This window comes from Crinia signifera, chromosome 1 (genome assembly GCF_055691185.1).
Source record: "Crinia signifera chromosome 1, ASM5569118v1, whole genome shotgun sequence".
NCBI lineage: Eukaryota > Metazoa > Chordata > Amphibia > Anura > Myobatrachidae > Crinia > Crinia signifera.
In genome coordinates, this window is record NC_139217.1 from 159846587 (window position 1) to 159867536 (window position 20950).

General features: G+C 40.6%; 1 protein-coding gene across 6 annotated transcripts in view; it reads right to left on the bottom strand.

The window, feature by feature from the left end:
• Positions 1–20950, bottom strand: part of CSGALNACT1 (chondroitin sulfate N-acetylgalactosaminyltransferase 1) — a 352935-nt gene that overhangs the window by 255158 nt on the left and 76827 nt on the right. For 4 of the 6 annotated variants that reach the window (XM_083175360.1, XM_083175383.1, XM_083175393.1 and 1 more), the window contains one exon: positions 684–793. The exons of the other annotated variants lie outside the window; for them this stretch is intronic. The gene's annotated coding sequence lies outside the window, so the exon portion shown is untranslated. The remainder of the gene's footprint in view (positions 1–683; positions 794–20950) is intronic. 6 annotated transcript variants of the gene reach the window in all.

Below are 20950 nucleotides of genomic sequence, written 5' to 3' on the forward strand. Positions count from 1 at the left end.
CTGCTTTGCCAGGTCTGTGAAGAGGCACATGTGACCACATGACCATGCTTAATCCAACAGTACTGCCTAATTCTCTCTTATACGGGCTTTGCATGAAAAAGCTAATGCCAGCAAAAGCCAGTGGAAAACATTGCCTGCTTGGGAGCTTCTTAGTTAGGGAGAAGCCCAGTCCCTGCTGAAAATCACCCATTGATGCTGAATCTAGGATTTTTATCCGGTAATGAATTTGCCCCATAGCAAGGAATGTCCGGTCCTGTCCTTATCAGGTGATCCAAACCTTCCTACTACTCTTGACTTAGAAATCTGTAACCCAGCAATTTTATGAAACCAGCTTTTCTAGGTTTGCTTTAGTCAGATTTTATTTACACTTCTGGAAGGTTGCGATCAGTCCTCAGTAGTTTTCTACTGTTCCCATCCACATGCCACCCATGAACACAACTTGATTTTAATAAAATAAATTCTATAAGTGTTGGGCATAGCAGGGCATGGAATATTATATAAAAAAACCCACAAAAGTTCAAAAACGGACTGAATGCAACACCTATCCCCAACAAAGAAATAATAATAATAACTACATCTTGAAATCTCTATCAGTCCTAGAAAATCCTGAGATTTGTCCCAGCTGCTCTTTAAACGATGACTACCTGCAATCTGCAATCTTTGTAACACCATAAAAGGCTTACCTTCTATGCTCTGCTGAATGTGAAGGGGAAGTTCATGACTGTGGGATCTTGATACCTGCTCAGCTTGTTTTGTACAGATAAAGTGGAAATATCAGCGCAGCATGGAATTCCTGCAGACATAAACCAAAAAGCTTTGCTTTAATTTTTTGTACTTATTTTTTGCAATGTCCCATACACTATTACGATATGGCCCTTTTACACATGATTTCAACCCACTGGGTCAATAAATCGCGTGAAAAGTGCCATACTGCACTGGCTACCCCTTATCTACTTTATAATTTTATTAAGAGGAAAATAGCTCTCTTGAAATTTACTGCAGTAGTGTTCATTCTAGAACCCACTATCTTTAAAAACCCATGCAGTTCCTGTTCCCTGCCTGGGGTGTCGCTGTCTGCTGTGGTGTTTCTAGCACAGGTCTGGTTTGCATATCAGTGCTGATATACAGACCACACTGTGCTAGAAGCACAAAAGCAGACAGCAACACCCCAGGCAGGGAAGAGGAACAGTATGGATTTTCAAAAATAGCGTGTGCTAGAATGAACACTACTACAAGTATAGCAATCCGATCCACAGTCTTGTGCGCATCGGATCGGATCCGCAGATAGTCATGTCTGCCACAAAGATTTGCTGTATCCTGCAGCCATGACTAGGATCACAAACAATACAGCGTATGAAGGTCCGCATCTGATGTATTATAAGCACTCTCCGGTGGATATCTGGCGGCGGTTGCAGTGGTATCACATGCAATACCTCAGCAATGAATTTGGGCGCTTAATTTTTTTTTTATAGAATAATCCTTTAAGAAGAAAGGCGAAACAAAACAGAAGCTATAACAAACCTAGCACATTGGAACTCTTCTATTAAAACAGTAATTGTAGTGCAAATGCGACATCGCTGGAAAAATGCTAATTCAGATTTCTCTTTTGTACAGTCTAGTAGCTCAAGTACAGAAATATAAAATGCTTTCAACATGGTTTCAGATCGGTCTATCAATAATCATATTGATTGACTTAAAAAAGTAATAAATAACCATTAATTCAAATATGACATGTTTTTTAGGATTCCCTTGATTTCCAAATATCTATTTGACTTGGCAAAGCCGACTATACACTTGCCCATTCATTTGTGCTTCTGTATGTAAAGGTTAAGTATGTTGCTCTTTAGAACGCTTGCAATTTTCACATTTGTCACTGCAGGGAAGAGACCTGTATATGAAACGCACTGTGTTCTAATGGACTTCTCGCACTACAAGAGAGCACTGTGCGCCTCACACACATTCAGGATGCTTCCTGCAAACTACAGTATGATTTATTTAAAACCTGCATAGAGTCCTATTCATTCAGCTTAACAGTGCACTAGCAGGGCTCATAAAGATGGCTTGTTAATTCATTGCTTAAGGATACATGTTTTATGCAGCGTACACTGCCATTTCATAGGCTTTTTGCAAATGTGATGTTTTATTAAGCTGGATAGGTACTATTCAATAATGTATTCTAATGCAAGCTTCAGGAACTGAACCTAAATAATGTTCATGTCTCTAACGATGTAGCATTATTTCTTTCTACTTTCCCAATTGTTCATTATGCAGTTACCAAACATGAATCGCATAGCTAAATGTATTTGTAGGCGCTACATCTTTTTTTTATTGACAGATACTGAAACAGATATCACCGTGCCACAAGTGTATCCAGGTCGACAGTCACTAGCTTTAATGTTAAGAGCTCTTTGGAATCCTGCCTTACCTGTATGATGCATACTAAAGCAATGCAGGATGTCTTGTGGCAGTTCCGGATTAAATGGTCTACAGTGCCTAGGTTCACAGTCCCTTGGTCAACCACTATTGGTCAATTGGAAATAGGTAAACTTATGGAAAAGGTCAAGATTGAAAACAGGTCAATATAAGCAAATTATCGACATGTCAATGGACAACACTGGAAAAGGTCGGCATGAGTTTTTCATTAAAAAAAATGTAACCGACTTGTTCTTACTTCACAATCCCAGTAGTAATAGAGAGAGAATATAATAATGCCAAAAGCATGGCGAGTGCATTACACTATTTGAGGGTCCATGTCGACCAACAGACACCAAAAAAAGTGAAAAACTCATTTTGACATTTACCTGTGTTAACTCTTGTCATGTCCACCTTTTGTCTGACCTTTTCCATGTGTCGATCCATTGACTGTCAACAATTTGTGGTCGACATCGTGACCGCCTCTCTAGTCACTGTAGACCCTTTAACCCGGAACTGCCACAAAACATACTATATTGCTTTAGTACTATATGCATCACACAGGTAAGACAGGATTCCAAAGAACTCTAATCGCAAAATCCTGGAAACTCATAAAACAGGAGATTACAAAAAGGCAAAATTATTAAAAAATGTTTTGTAAACTATTCACTTAATCTGCATCTGACCTCAGTTTTGCACAATTCATTATCCAAGCCATACTCCAACCACTCCACATAGCACAAGTATGGCAAGTACATTAAGACAGTCTGGAGCATTGGTGCAATACGTTGTATGGATGATGATCAGCAGCTCAATAAAGCAGCAGCTCATCAATCTGATTGGCTCAGTGCCTCCTGCTGATCAGTGACTTAAAGTGCATACACACTGTACAATTTTTTTGACCAACTTTTTTGACCAATTTCATTCATTTCGGCCATTCTGAACAAAATTGGTCAAAATATCTTTCAGTGCGTTTGTGACGAAAGACAAATGATGATGCGCATACCCTCCAGTTGTTCATCAAGATTGTTCGTCAACTGTGCATGCAGCTCAATTTGGATATCTTTCGAAAAGAGCCTATTAAAACTGTAGCTAGATCTTTCGTCAACATCTTTCGTCAAGGAAACTGGGTTCAAGGGAAATGTCTTTCACCGAAATTGGTCAAAAAAATTGTACAGTGTGTATTCACCTTAAGAGAGATGCATCTGTGCCCTGGGCCAGCACAGATGTCCCACACACATCAGGGAGCACTAAGAGCAGGAAGATGGATACTACACCTTTCTCAATGGACCTTGCTATGCTGAAAAGTTTGAAGGGCTTCATCCATAGTGTCACATGGTGGGCTTCCGCCCTAGTGTGCAGCAGCGACAATGCTCTACCCTCATATTTGCACCCTGGATGACAGCACAGGTAGAACACCCCTAGTTAATGCCCAGGCTGTATTCTCTTTTATGTACTATAGAGAACACTTCAGTTTGGCGATATATTATGCACAAGTGAAGGGAATTGGCAATTATGCTTTTACTGATAATACTGTTAAATTATCTATACTTTCTCCTCTTTTTAATGATAACGATTGACACTCCTGATGTGAACTCTGCACTTACACTGGTAATATACACAATACATATGAGAATATACAGGGAAATTATGTTTATTTTCTGGCATTCAGAGATAAAATAGATCTAACCACTTTATCTGTGCAAATGTTTACTTCATTCTTCAAACCATAACTGACAGCACTTTGAACCTCCCAGAAGTCCAAAGGGCAAGAGGGAGCATGTTACTATGCTATCTGCCTCATCATGGCGTGCCCCAGATGCACAATGACTGTATTTATTTAATATGACAGGGAGGTGGAGCCACAATGACTCAATTCACAGGATTAATGCCCCACACTGCCACAAGATTACACAATTTGTGTCCTGACAAACAGAAGATGGGGTCTGATGACGTGACCACACCAAAGCCCACCCACATCACATAACACTTGGGGCAGTATTCAATGAGAAAATTAGCCGTGTTTTATGGCAAATTTGTGCTTTTCTCGCCTTGGATAGAGACTTTTGCTCTCCAAAAGTGAGCAACCCTATTCAATGTGAAATATTCGCCGTCTTTTTAAGTGATTTTTCGCCGTCTCTCTCCGTGTAGCAATTCTCCATCTTTTCATGGAGAGCTGGAATGTGAACTTTTAAACTAAAAGGTTTTTTTTTTAATTTTGGTGTAAAAAAATCAGGGTTTTTTTTCTGTGAAGGGGCATGCTATTTTTATTCATGTGCTTATAGCACATGAATATATATTTAATTTAAAAATATATATTTTTTTAATTTTTTTTTTTTTTTTACACTGAGCAGCCAGCAGGGGGCCGGAGCGCACGAGCCGCTCATTAGATATTCATATATTCACTGCATCCGATCATTACATATGCACGATCGGGTGCAGTGAATACTGGGTCCCCCGCTGGCTATAGGGGGGGCAGCTTGTGCTGCCTGGGTCCCGGGGAGCCCCCTCCCCTCCACATATGTTCTGGGGCAGCCAGGGAGACTTTAATCTCTCTGGCTGCCACTGTCCCATGGCTCCCTGCCGCGGACGCTCGTCCGCTGCAGGGGTTAAGACTCGCAGCGAGTGGCAGCGAGTCTTAACCACATTGAATAGAGGGAGCAGGAGAGGCAGAGAGCCCTCCGGAACAGGGCGAGTGCATGGCGAGAGAAAAAATCTCTCGCCATGCACGGAGAATATTTGTCATTGAATACTGCCCTTGGAAGCTTCCAAAATTTGGCAAGTAGGCTCCAAAGAAATATGAGTGATATACAGTAGAAAAAGACTATTCAAAACTTAAAAAAAGAAATAGTAAGTTTACCAAAATGTTCATACATCTCATGAATACCAAAGATGTAACTGACAATCGGGTTATGTTAATAATAAAAAAAAAAGATAACCGGAAAAGCAGAGAATACGAATGGGAAAGAGTAAACAATTATTAGAAAAAGTATGCAGGGAGTTCAGCAGAAGATCATGAGTGACAAAACGGAGATTGGACAATGGAGACCATATCACCTGAAACTTGGCAATACTATTATTCTGCAAGCATGAGATATATTTCATGGAGGCAAAAAATGTTAGCCAAAAGTGAATGTCGACATTGATGCACGTGGACGTTGTTGTTTTCAGTGATTAGCAATTAGGGATTTAAATGGATTGCATATGTGGGTGAGCAACCTGTCTTTGGATTTGGAAACCCCAGATACATGGGAGTTTAACAGGGTCACCACAGGGTCCAAGGGTATCCCAGTCCCAAGAGCCCTGCTAATTGGTAAAACAGACAGGATCCCAAAAATATTGCATAGAGGGGCAGATTGACCATGGGTGGAGAAAGCACAGGTTGGGGGTAGCAAGGATAAAAAGCATGGAATTTAAAGGGTACCACTGAGTATAGACTTTGTAGCAATTTTCTCTATTTGCTAAACTGATGGAGGCTTAAGCTGTACATAGGGGTGGATATGCATTACACCTGCACATTACTTGCCGCCATAACTCTTTTGGCTTTGCGGCTTTACTGAGGCAAAGCAGGAAGGCACACCAACAGGATTTATAAACATCTTATCTGCTATAGGGGTGGAGAGGGGGGGGGGGCAGTAAAAGTTCACACCTCTGTTGAGCACACAGCACGTCAGCTTAGTGTTTAAGCAAGGTGTCTCTTCCCTCGGCCGCCTCACTAGACATGCATGAGATCTATCAAGTCTTACACAATCTCCCATGCAGCTCAGAGCCAGCAGCTGTCACAGCCAGGTACGGTGTATAGGCAATGCCACCTACAATTGTCCAAATCGATAACCGCAGATGTCGGAACAATCATCAATACTGACTGCTCACACATTGCCCCACAGCATTGGTGCACTTTCTTTTAATTAGCAGCACCTGTCACTTACTACACTTCTTCATGCATGGGGGAGAATTGGTATCAGCACAGATAACTGCGCTGATACCACTTCTCCTCCATAAAACACCTCCTTACATCTACTGAATAGTTGGATCTCCTCCCATTGATCATCTTCTAAAAGATAAATTAAATTCCCAAGCTAATTCATTGGATTCAATAGATGGGTGGTTGGAAGACAAAACTGTACTATAAATTAAAGAAAGGGTTCCCTTCCGGCCAATCGAGTACAGACAAACTTTCAAATTAGGCAGGAGAGCATCACAAAGTGGATTTGGATTTGAAAGTGGATGAAGCTAAGAATTTGAAAATAATTAAAGTGACACGAGGAGGGGAGGCTATATAGCGGTCCTGAAGGTCAGGAAGAGAGAAGTGGGCAAAATTGGAAGGGAAACATCCAATGCCACAATTACTCCACAATGCAGCAACCTACTGACAGAACACTGGAGAAACCAAGGAATATTAGGTCCAGTTGGCAGGTAGGAAGAGGGATCAGTGATGTAAGGAGCCTCTCTCATAGCTGAATAGTGAAGTTAATAATCGGAACTGAGTAAGCAGAGGCTGGTGTGGACAATCTGGGGAGCCACACCAGAGCCGACCATCCCTCCCTGAAATAAGGAGTTTTCCAAATATACTCATTTTCCCAGAATGCTACTTTTATTTTAATAATTTACAATAATTTCAAAATGTTAAGTAAAATAATCTTGACATTTGGTTGCAGTGCTTATACAAATGTGTCTCTGACCTGCCTAACATTGGAGATGCATGCCTCCCTTCATTTTTGCAAACTGTTTTTCTTTGCCGATTATAACAGCAAGTTCTCTTCCCAGCACACTGACTTACACAAGCAGCTCAGCTAAGCTCTGATGAAACAAAAACAAGAAATGCTCTTTGGCTCAAATGACATATGAGCAACTCAAGCTGAATAAGGGCTTTGTATACAGTTTACACCTCACATCTTACACAGTAGTAAGCATTGCAACATTCAGAACTTTCATATAAGGACGTCTTTAAGGAACAAGCCTTACCAGAGCAGTATTTGAAAATGAAGGTTATAACCTTTCAGGGGCAGTTGACTTTGCTGTCTCTGCACTAATGTGAATATTCAGCGGTAATTAAGGATTGCCATAGCTCAGCTGAATATTTATCACCTGGCTATTACGCTCGAAATTAACTTAAATGAGGCAACCTCCCCCAGTAACCAATAAGAACAGAAGGCACACAATAAACATCCTGTAACCTAGCTCGCCTTGCTAGCACAGGTCTTTCCTAAAACATCTGCTATCCAACAGCTACGTTCTTACACTCCAGACGGGAATATGATGCCATAACAACATTCAATCCTAGATACCGTATGAATAGCAACAATAATAATGACGCTAAAGTTAGAGAACAATAATGTCACTGACTTTGAAGTTAGTAATCCCTGTGTAAATGCCATTGTTAGATCTGTGTGCCCTTAGGTAAACACTAATGACATTTCAGTCATTTAAAACATTAAGCATTCCATTACATGTGTCTATGTGGGCCAATTCTGTCACGTAGAAGTAGCACCGTAGCTTGACATTAGCTTTTACACAACTTCAAATTGACATTTCCTAGTAAAATAGCCTGGAGCACTTTCTTGCATTCTATATACATTTAATATGTTGAACACATTTTAGAGTAACCCATCTAGCAGTGCTCTAAATTACATGTGTATAAAATCAGTATTTATTATTCATATCTTTGAATAAAAATTATACAGATTTCTGACAGACGTGTATGTTACATAATCATTGTTCCATTATATTTAATATAGCCCACACCTGTTGTCACCTGATCCTATACAATAAAAGGCTAACGCATTACCTCACCTGTGCTCCTGTCCTGTTCTTCCCTTCCTCTACTTCATCTTCAGTCTCCTTGACAATTTTGACACCTACTTCTGAACTGATGCTGATTTTAGTTCGACCAGCTATACCCCTATTTATACTGTATCTTTCAACACACCCTGTACGTTACCTTGTAATTTGTTTTTTTTTGTTTGCTATGTACGGCGCTGCGGACACTTTGCGGCGCCTTATAAATAAACGTACTACTACTACTAACGCTTCTTCTCAGCTCTATGGGGTGAATTCCAATGTTTTGGGTACAGACGGCCACTAGATGGCGCCCCACAGAGCACTTAAAGTGTTGTTCCGTTCCGGCACACACAGCCACCAGTGATGACATCACTGTTGTTCCGTCATTTTGACAGGCTGGGAACTAGTATTAGAATAAATTAAAAACAAGGAAACGCTTATTTATTCTGCACTTTCAACATGGATATTATGGAAATTTGTGCATACACAAAATGATGATCAATAGCATTGAAGCTACACAATAACATACCTCAAAACATGTAAATATAACCAACCTGAAATTTGACTACCCACATATGTGACACAGTCCAACAAGGCGTGTGCCAATGGCATCTAAACAGAATTGTCTAGAATAGAAATCATATTTATTTCCTAACATATAGGTTACACATATTCCACAGCTCTTTACAAAACAATATTTTATCTCTTTTATAGCAATGTTTATTTCCCTATCACATGGACAAAACATACTGTACACATCTTTTTGTCAGAAGCAAATTAACCTATGTGGGTAGTATGGGATCGCGATACCAGTTCCGACCTGGGTTTGCGATGTGAAGGGGTATAGGACACCATGGGCCTAATTCAGACATGATCGCAAAGCTGGACCACATCTGTGCAGAGTTCATATATTCTCCTCAGGTCATGTGAGTTTAACCCAAGTGCCAAACTTTCTTCCCACATTCCAAAAACATAGTGGTAGATTAACTACATTTTGCAAAATATATATATATATTTTTTTTGTGTGGAAGCCTATAAGCTTTAATCAAGCATCGTCTACTGTAAGTGACAAAATATGTTACAAAGGCATCGGCAAGGTTGTTAAGAGCATAGTGACTTGGAATCAATTATATTCACTTTCATTATCAAAATTCTTATTTATAACTGTAAAAGGCACAACTTTTTGACTGATAAACTTTTATTTTAAACACGATCCCTTTTAACCCCCAAAAAAGGTTGCAAATCTGTTGGCATACAAAAGTTTTTATTTTATAAACAATGTTTACCAGAGCCTTCTACTGGCATGAGGTTTTAATAAATCTTTTCAACTTTAAAATGCATTTTTCCATATAACCACAAGATTTATTTTCTGTGCACAATTAAATATTTCCCCATAAAAAGGTAATTATTTAGAAGTACCATAGGATAAGATTATAGCAACATCCCTGCAACAGCAGACTGAACTTCTGTTAATTTGAACCATGAATTCTGTTCCAGAAAACCAATGATTTTAAAGTAATTATCCCAAAGGTTATAGATGTCTAAGATCTGAAAAATCAAATCTGATGCTTGCAAGATATAATTGAATCCTTTTTGAACACTCATATAATAAGATATGTGCTGTTCTTTGGTTGCTAAGTTACTAAAATATTAAATTAACTGTAGTGTACTGTATGTACGTATTTTTAAACAAATCAAATCTGCACTTGTAGGAATTTTGGAAAAGCAGTTATAAATCTATAACAGTACAGTTATTTTCTGTGTTAATTTTTTAATATGAGCATGGGTGTGCTGAGTGCTCACCTCAATAGCACATTCCCACGGAGGAGTCATTGCTATGGGAGTCAAAAATCTGGAAAACGTCACCTGGGGGGGGCTGACCAAGGAAGATTGTCGGAGTATTAAAAGCAGTTTCTGGCATTGGATAACTTTAATCTGGGATGATTCAGGCTCACCCCAAAAAATTGCCAGACCATGAGCCAGTTTGAGTTTGTCATTGAGCCAATGAAAGCACTTCCATAACTTTCTTTGTGTATATATATATATATATATATATATATATATATATATTTCTTCTGATAGATGCAGAAATATGATCGCACTACGCACCTGAATGTTTGACCATGTCTCCACCTGCAACGGATAGGGATTGTATGGTGGGAAATTATAATCAAATAGAGAACATGGTACTTGTTTCCTAGCAGGGCGCTCAATTTCAGTACGTACGGTACCGTACTGAAATCACATCGCATGATGTTATAGTGGCATGCGATGCGATTTCAGTACTGCTCCCGTTCCCGCTCCCTGTCATTCCCGCCCCCTGTCAGATCCTCTCAGAAATCATTCTGAGGTGATTTTCTGACAGGACTGGAAGCATCCCTCACAGCTGCTGGTTAACTATGGCAGAACTATATCAAGTTTCGCAAATGGCTGCATCGATGACCATCTTTTGCTCAGGCTATACACTTTTTCCAAGAGCATGAACTCCTTCCGCTGACCCAGAATTGCGCGAATGGGCACGTAATGCGCCTCTCAGTGAGTGCAAGCGTCTATGTGCCGGTGCCATGTGAAAGTGTGCCTCAGAGCGGCCCACTGTTTTCCAGGGTGCCGCTTATCGCTTGTCACCTTGGTGCGCTTCATCTACTCCTGGGCCCAGTTTGACATATCTAAGATTAACTGCGGTCCTCTATAACCACTGGATGCGGAAGCTTGCGCCCTGGACATTATGGCGCAGCCACAGCGGCGGATCGGTGGACCTGGCCACATTGTGGAGGTAGATGAAACGTTGTTTGTTAAGCGCAAAAGTAACGTCTGGACTTTACCACAGCAGAAGATTTTTGGTGGAATATGTAGGGAAACCGGACATCGTTTCCTGAAAATGGTGCCCAGACATGATGCCACCATTGAGTGCATAATTGACAATATAGAGCCAGTCACCACTATTTATACCACTATTATATGGACTGCTGGAGGGCATACAGCACTCAACAGCTTGAACTGGCTGGATACCAACATTTTCAAGTGAACCATAGGTTCAATTTCATTGACACGGCCACAGGGGTTCATACCTAGAATGTGGAGAGATTGTGGGGCGCATGTAAATGGCACAATAAGCGCCAAAGAGGCACAGCGGGACATTAGCTCCAATCCTATTTACAGGAATTTATGTGGAGAAAGACATTGGGAGCTGATGACCCATTCCACCGCACACTCCAAGCACTTAAGCTCCTCCCTAAAGATGATTGAGTGTGATTTGCTTTCTGGATTTTTAATCATTAATGTTGTAATTTTTAAAGTTCATATATTGTTATTATCATTAATTATTGTAATCAATGTTCTTAATTATTTATGCTTCTTCATTTAAATTATTTAAGTAAATTACAGTTATTCGTGAACACATGTCATCATTACTGTGTCAGCTTTATGATATTGCAGGTGTGAATGTGTTCCTAAAACACCACCACTATCCACACCACCCCCGAAGTGTGGCGAGCGCAGCTAGGCCCGCGAGGGGCGGCGGAACATGTCCTCCGACCTTTTTCATACCCCCACTATCCACGTCAGCGTGGAGCCCGAATTTGGGTGCGAATTTGGAGTGACAAACAGGCACCAAGAGTGGCAATCCAGCAACAATGAGCATGTATACAGTATTAATATTCTAAAACGACACATTTTATTACTACTTCAAGTAGCCAAGAATGGACAGCCCAATGCATATAGCAACGGTGGAGAGAGGACCAAGAGACCATAAACCATGGGTCCTCAAACTGCGGCCCTCCAGATGTTGTGAAACTACAAATCCCAGCATGCCTTGCCACAGTTTTAACACTCCCTTATAGCAAAACTGTGTCAAGGCATGCTGGGATTTGTAGTTTCACAACATCTGGAGGGCCGCAGTTTGAGGACCCATGCCTTAAACAAACATAGCCGGTAAGTTCATGTAAAATTAAAATTAAAACATAATGATTTTATTTGAAACAAATTAACAATTTACAATATTTGATTGACAAACAATTCAACCTACTGACTTGTAATTCTGGATAGCAGGTAAAAGAACAGAAGAAAACAAGAATCCGTTAAGCGTTGCAGAACTTACAATATTCTTATTTATGTAACAAATGTTAATTGGTAAAGTTTACATTTTTTAAATTGTATTGCCGACAAATACAGTGACGGCACTCTGGCTAGCTGCGACAGCAAGGACCAAGCAGTTAAACTATGGCTTTGTTCCCTCTGCTCGAGTAAATAATTTTGTGACAAAGCCATTTATTGTGCTGCCTCTATGCGATAACAGATGCTGAGCTGAAAATGGTAAACAGATAAAACTTGTAACTCAATGAAGTGACAGTTACATTAACATAAATTTTATATTGCCGGCAACAATGAGGAAGTGCATAAATGTAAATTTAAACACGGTTTGTAACAAGAAAGATATTTCAATGGAAAACCGAGCACTTTGATAATAAATAAAATGGAAAACAACATTAATTTCAACTAATGCACTCGCAGTCCCTTGAGGCCTGTGTCATTTATCAGGCTCCAAATAAAATCCACCAATTTGCTGATCAAAATAGACACTGACCTATATACTTAAAAAATGCGTATTATGTATACTACAAATATTGACTTAAAATATGTTTTAAGATCACTATTCTCTGAAAAGACAAACATACATTAAAATACAGCAAATAGTCCCTCTGTCAGTGCCATTTTAACAGCATTGTATGCCCTGGGACCCCTACCCACCAATTCTTGTGGATAAATTCAAATAATAATTTACTCTCTTGCAATCCTGTACCATCTCTCTACATGAATCCATACAGTAAATGGCTGTAAGCGTACCAATTGGAGGATAAGCCAGCACTCCACCAATCAGCATTCTGACAGTCGTTCAATGTCTGGTTGCAGACTGGGAGGCAGGTAGAGAAAGCTGCCAGTGCCTGGCTATTCGATGTCATTTACAATCAGAGCAGTCAGACCACATGCTCTCCCAATAAGAATTCCTCTGCTCAACGGCCCCTATAATCAAGAGCCCCTGGGAAGATGCCCAATAAACCCAACATGTCTTGCTCTGAATCTTTTGAAAAAAATAAAAAAAAGCTGCCGGGCCCGCCCCTTTTTGTGCTGTTGCGGCCCAGGGACACCCCTTTCATGACATCGGTGGCCCGGGACCGCCCACAACAGTGACGTGCACGGGCCCGGTCCGCCCCCTTTATGCTGCCCCCGTGAATCAGCACCCTGCCCTTTGAAGTTCCTAGAAGGAAGACTACCGATTCCTTACAATGGTTTAGAGAGGACTGATATAAATTATTTTACTGCTTTATTTTATATACAAGCAGTCTGTTAGGAGCAGCATAAATGATTTGCATTCAGAGATGGTTGTTGTTAGAATAAAAGGTATAAGGAACAAGCCAAGGTCAATGGCTGAACACTGACTGTATATAATTTAAACTACTCTGCAAGATTGCATCTAATGAAATTGTCTTTCTCTTGTTTATTGGATTCTGACTGAGTGTGGAACATACATTGTGCTGGGTACGAATTCATGACAATGCATACAGACCCCATTGCAATTTGGCTACATACCCCAAACATTTTTGTTACAATTTAATGTTGATTTAATTATGTGGTTTTGACAATATATATGATTCTGTAAATTACAATTACAGGTATTAAAGTGCATGTTAAAGAAAGACATGCAATCCAACTGACAAGTGCCATCGAAACAGTCCCAAAAATGTTAAATCAAGGCAACTTCTCTAATTTAATGGATGTACACATACATTCTCGGTTGTCATCAGAACCACTACAGGTAATTAAGTAGAAAAGTAGTATTTGTTATAACAGATGTTTGATTTTTTATTTTTTTATTTATGGGTAATTTCTGAAGAGCTACAAGTAGAAAATTATTTATTAATGTCCCCTAAGAGGGTTTTATATATTAATCCAAAACTGCAAGGAACATTCATTCAGCACAGAGTTGGCAGAATACAACATGCCCATTGAGCGTGACCTTTTTTTCAAATATTTGTATGAATGGATTTGATACAGATAAGAATAAGAAGTGGATGTAAGTCAAAGGTGCTGACAACCTAAATAGACAAAACAAAAACAGTAAAATGAAACCTTCATAAACCAAGTTTATTAATTGTCCTATAGAGCAAGACCTTATGCCAAACAGACCAATCAACCTGTAATTCTATCCAATGTATCTTGCTTCTGTCCTTGCACAATCATACAGCATGTAAAAAACAAAAGAAACAAATGATGGGGCTAATTCAGCAAATCCTGCTGATGAACAAAAATCGCTGTTAGGGGAATATCGTTAATCTGCGGATGTGCAATCCCTGCAACAGAGCTTAAAGGCTGGCAACATGGTGTTTTGGGGTAATTACATGGCATGGGGGGGCAAGGTCCAATGCACTGGTGCCTGGACCATTTGCTGGGGGGCACTGCAGCTTCGTGACATCACAGAGATGCTGTGACCCGAAACATGGCGACCCAGTGCCTGTCTTTGCAGCTAGACTGTGAAGGCAGATGGCTACCCTAAAGAGTCGACCAAAAATGCTGTACAGTGAAGCATTTACATTTTCTGTGTGGAGGGACCCGGCATGTGGGGCGGTGTTGCCCTGTGTGCTAGGCGGCCCCCCGCCAGTGGGTCACCAAAATAGAGGCAGTCTTCTCTTACTAAAAATGAGAGAAAAAGAATGAAGTAGGGAGTATATCCCAATTTTGTCATACATATGGAAATAAAGCATACCCCACTCACTGAAGGTGAGGATCATGAGAGCAGTGTACCTGACTCACAACCATCAAGGTTAGAATCCTCAAATAAAGGTTTCTTTTAAAATTTCTTGGTGGAATAGAGTGTGACTGAAAGAGGTACCTAGAGTTCATTCTACCACACGCCATCTTTGAAAACCCATGCAGTTCCTCTTCCCTGTCTGGGGTGTTGCTGTCTGCTGTAGTGCTTCTAGAACAGTGTGGTCTGTATATCAGCACTGATATGCAAACCAGACCTGTGCTAGAAACACCACAGCAGACAGCGACAACCCAGGCAGGGAACAGGAACCACATGGGTTTTCAAAGATGGTGGGTGCTAGAATGAACACCAGTACCGATCTATATTAAAAAATGTATTAATATGATCCATCTAATATAATACATACAAAAAATGCAGTTTAGTTTACAATGAAAATAAGATAAAGTACAGCTTATTTAAAACAATTTTTTTTTAAATTGGATTAGAAATTACAGGTACAGGTATTAGAATAGCTTTGAACAGCCTACATCACTGGATATGCCAGAAATCCTTTCCAGATAAAGCAGCTGTTCTTATCTGTAAAGTAATCTGCTATGGTCTTCTCTACCTCAAGCACACTGGCAGCAAGAGCTTTTCCCTATGGAGGGACAAATAGAAACAGGCGTTACTGGTGCCTTGGGACTGCATCACAGATCTGTAAATTAATAGCTCTGGGAATGGACAACTCGAATTAACTCGGAGCTTATCAAATCTGCCTTATAGTGATTTTGATGGCAGGAGGAAAGCCTGGGGTAACAGACTCACCCCAAAACATAGCTACTTCTTATTAAAACAGCTCTCAAGATTCTTTCCAGTTATGGTCACAGTTAGACAGACAAGACAAAAGCATTACAGAATAGCAACAATTAACGCACTACTAGAAGAGGTCCCAATATTGGAATGGAGCACTTCCTTTGTAGTTAGATCCCAGTGATGAAGTCAGCGGGATCATGTTTATGTTGAGAATAGTTTAAATAATTCCTTGAGGGGGACTTACAGACTATTTGCTTGGCTATAGTTCATAGGGTGGACAGTAATTATGTTGATCATGTCTACCACAAAAGGTTGACAGGTAAAAAAGGTTGACACAGATACGGTGAACACATTAAAAGGTTGACATGAGTGTTTTTACATTTGTTTGGTGTCAATTCTTAGACTTAAGTGCACAGACCCCTGTGTACACCTGCATGGCTCAATTTTCTCAACATGCTTCGAGGCCAGGGTCCTCGCCACGTCATCGTAGTAGATGTGGATAATAAAGTTTGAAAAAGTAAAAAAAAAAAAAAAATGGTGAAAAAAAAACCTCATGTCAATCTTTGGTTTAACTCAGGTTGACACAAACAAAAAAGTCAACATATTGTCCATGTTGACCAATAGTGGTCGACCTAATACATATTGACCAGTCCAGATCAGATTTGCTTATATTGTTTCATCACTTTATTTTCATATCTCATTCTGTTTCTGTTTCTGATATTTCCAACATGAACCTGCACATAAAATTCCAGGACACTTTGGGGTTTTTAATAACACGAATAACTTGAAACAGATAAGTTCATATTATATTTACATGTTGTTCCTATATGAAGATGTATCTTATATATGTAATCATAAGAACTGCTGATGACATATTATCTCATCATGTTTTAATGTATAACAAATGGCATGTTCTCTAACACTTTCCACCTGTGTCAGTGATGTCACAGTTTTGGCATACAGTTTTACACATTTACAATCTCCCAACACTTTTGTGAATTGCCACACTTCCTCATCGCTTACCAACCCCATGATAACGACACTTCTGAAAATCCATCATTATCACAATATTAGCTGCAACCAAAATTCTATAACAGTATAGAAGAAAATAAAACACAGGTACAGTATGCACAAGCTGCATGCAGGAAAGAAAAAAATTAGGACTGACCAAAAAGTACAATAGGAAAAATGAAAAGGAAAAAAAGGAAAGTGCCAATAAAGTGGGACCTGACGTACACATGATGTAACAGGGCTGACCTAACGCTGCAGACAGGCCAGGACACCTGCACACCGTCTCTCCTTTCCATCAACGTCAGTCTCCTCTCTCACATACTTTGTCCACCCTGCGCTGTGAATGTTTACATGGTGTGATCAATAAAAACATGAGAACATATGATTTTTTTTTTGTGGTATTAGTTTAAGCAGACTGTGTTTGTCTGTTGTTGTGACTTATGCTGGATACACACCAGAATGATTTGGACTCAATTCCTCCAATTCCGACTGATTGTATGTAAAAAGAGCAGAATTAGGCATGTTTTTAACGCGCTTCTGATCCGAAGCGCGTCCCCGCCGGTCGTTTCTAACTACGATTTTACCTGCTGATCTAAAGCTTCGGCATCTACATTGGATTGGGTACAGATTGTGAGACCATTGTGCGATTTCAAGAAACTCATCGCACGATCATAGTTGTTCTGGTGTGTACTCTACATATGATGAAGATCAGAACAGATTTTATGAGAGAGAGAGAGAGAGAGAGAGAGAGAGAGAGAGGAGTTGCCGTTTTGCTAATTAGCAGAATTTGTCAGGAGCTTTATTCTTGCCAATGTGTGTAGGGCCCTTATTAGTTTTTTGTGAGACTAGACATTTCTGTAAGTGGTGGATAGTCACTATAGTAAAGATATCTATATGATACATGATTTATGACAAAAGCTGTGATTGCATGGATCGTCCTATTGAGGACATGCTCATATGATCATGAGCTATTTATACTTTCTGACGATTTGATATATGAACACCACGAGTATTACATTTTTTTCCAGAAAATTTGTTGTATGTAAGCTACCTATACAATTGTTATGTCAACTATTTAAAAAAAGTAGAGTAGTAAAGGTTAAGTTTGAGATTGATAATATCACAATTTATTAAAAAAAGTGTGCCTCCACAGAAGAAACCCCCCTTTTGTACAGATGATTGCACTTGTTAACAACTGTATATATTTTTGAGTCACTCCCTGTACAAGCCTACGTACTTGTGTATTTTGGCGGCGCCCATCGCATCGCATACCATAAGGCATACGATGGTATGCGATGCGACACAATATCGCGCGATGCTGTACAATGTCATACAATTTTAAAATTGTATGACATTGTACATGGCATACAATGCGATGCGACGCGATTAAACATTGTATAAGCACCCTAATGGGTGCTTACAATGTGAAATGCACCCCCACACCACCCCCCCCACTATAAAACGTGAACCCGAAGCGTGGCGAGCGCAGCGAGCCCGCGAGGGGCGCCGGTACGCGTCCTCCGACCTTTTCATACCCCCACTATCCACGTCGGCGTGGAGTTGAGAATAGAAAGTGTGGCGAGCGCAGCAAACCACTGAGCCCGAAGCGTGGCGAGCCCCGCGAGGGGACGCGGATACCTGTGAAGCCCGCGAGGGGACTCCGATACCTGTGAAGGTATCCGCTTGCGCTCGCCACACTTCGGGCTCAACTCCACGCCGACGTGGATAGTGGGGGTATGAAAAGGTCGGAGGACGCGTACCGTCGCCGCTCGCCACGCTTCGGGTTCACGTTTATAGTGGGGGGGTGGCGTGGGGGTGCATTTCACATTGTAAGCACCCATTAGGGTGCTTAAAAGCACCCTTTATGGTGCTTATACGATCTTTCATCGCATAGGGGGCAAAAATCGCGTCGCATCGCATGCGATGCATTGCATGCCATGCGATGCGACGCGATATAAACATTGCGCGATGCAGATCGGGGACGCCGCTATAATACACAAGTACCCAAGCCTATTTTTGAGTCACTCCCTGATTGGTGTGACCACTTCCAGTCTTTACCTTTGACTTAATGGCTGCCATGTGTGGCATTATTAAATTGCACGTGAAATATGAGTGTGTTGTATATCAAGTTGGAGAACAAATTTAAATTTGTGGCCATTGCAGTTTTGATTAGCTGGTACAGTATATCCCCTATTGTTGTGGTCTGATTTTGTGTAACAAATGGTGGTATTACTTTGAGCTTGAAGTTTCAGTTTGTTTAGATCCTGCCTGAGAAAATATGTGCTCCTGGGGCTGGACTCTGTCGGAGGTCTTGGCAATAATTTAATTGGCATCAGTTCTCTGGTGTGCATTACATAAAAGGATGAAGTCATGGAGCAGCTATTCTCCTAATAGCAGGTGTCCCAGTAAAAGCTCCACATGCTGTGTTTAGTCCACATTGTGCTTGCATCGGTATTCTGCACTTCCACTTATCACCTTTTTCTTTGGCTGGATCTCAATTCCTGTGAAGCTGAAGTTCTTTATATGGCTGTTGTGGTAGAGATGAACATGTCTGATGTTTGTCTTGCAGCTTTTACTTTTATTACAATCCTAATGCCCTGTGTGCTTTCTGCTAGCTTGGTACAGTTCCGATACCGGTCTATATGGATATTTTTCCACTTCTCTAATTTGCCTTTGTGTGCACAAAGCTTGCATTTACTGCTTTGTTCATCATATCAGAACCTTATTATTAATTAAACATATCAAGCTCCAAGAAGAGAACTCTTTCTTTTAAACATTTTATGGTTGTCATACATGACAAGATGTAACCACGAAAGTACCATGTGCTATGGCCAATGGCAACAGCATGGGACCACAAGAGTTCCCATATTAGGACAAAAGGCTACATAACATGCACGTCATAATTTGCAAAGCATAGATTGTATGGTAAGAGATAAAAAATGGAAGAGTGTGTGTGTGTGTGTGTGTGTGTAGGGGGGAGAGAACTGGGAGGACACAGCAAAAGAGTAGGGGTATAAAACCACACTACAGACAATTCTTGTCCAGGAGGAAGACCATAAAGAAAAAGGACGTTGACCATATACAAGGGGGTCAGCAGAACAGGGATATGCAATATTAGAGCTGAGAGTCCATGGGTGCCTGAAAGTTGGAAGAAAGAGTTCTGGAAGTAGTAACAGACAACATAGGTCAATACATTTGTGGGATCTGCTGTTGAGGTAAAAGTGTGTCTACTGGTTGGATTATTATGACGGTGACCATACCGGCAGTGGCATCCCAAAGGTGAAAATATATATTTTGATCAATATTGATACCCTTCCCCTAATGCATCACTCTGAACCTTCACCTTGAGAATTCATCTGGATTTTGACCATCAGGATGGTGAATGCAGGTATCCTAACTACATCTTGTGTCCGCATACAACAAACCATGCTAAAAATAGCCCCATTTATTGAGATGTTGATTTTGCTACTTAGCAGCACCAAAAAATAATAGTATTTGTTACACTATTTGTGAACTAGGACAAGGTACCCATTGGTTTTAGTAAACAAAAGGAATTCTAAATCCTACATTGCTTATGATGGAAGGCTCAAAACTGACAAAAAAAATAGCATAGATGAGGAATAACAAAAAACGACACAATCCAGGTCAGATTAACAGAGGAGCCACTGCAGCTTTTCAAATCTAGCTACAGCCACCACTGGCGAGCGGACTCGCATTACTTCACAGGTATTACGCGACCGCTTGCCACACTATATAAAATCAACTTCATGCCGACGTGGATAGTGGGGGTATGAAAATGTCGGCGGACGCGTACCGCCACCCCTCGCGATTTTTTAATTGTCGGGGAAAAGGCTAAAAATAGCCCTGAAATCGTGTCGTTCTCGTCCATCGCATACCTTAACTTAAGGTATGCGATCACCTACGACGTGCTAGGAAACAAGTACTGATTTATCTTATGTGCAGACCGTCCGACATCCGAATCTGATGCGCACAGGGCCGCGCATCGGATCAGATCAGATGTCATACCCTAAGCGATTTGGGCAATTTCACCCGATTTCTCAGCCCGATCCTCCAGAATCGGGGTGAAATCGGAACCAAATTACGTAGTGTATGGGGGCCTTAAGAAGACATGCTGCGCAGCCACGCACCTGCTTGCTTCCTCCGATGCCTGAGGCCAATCCCAGGATTGGC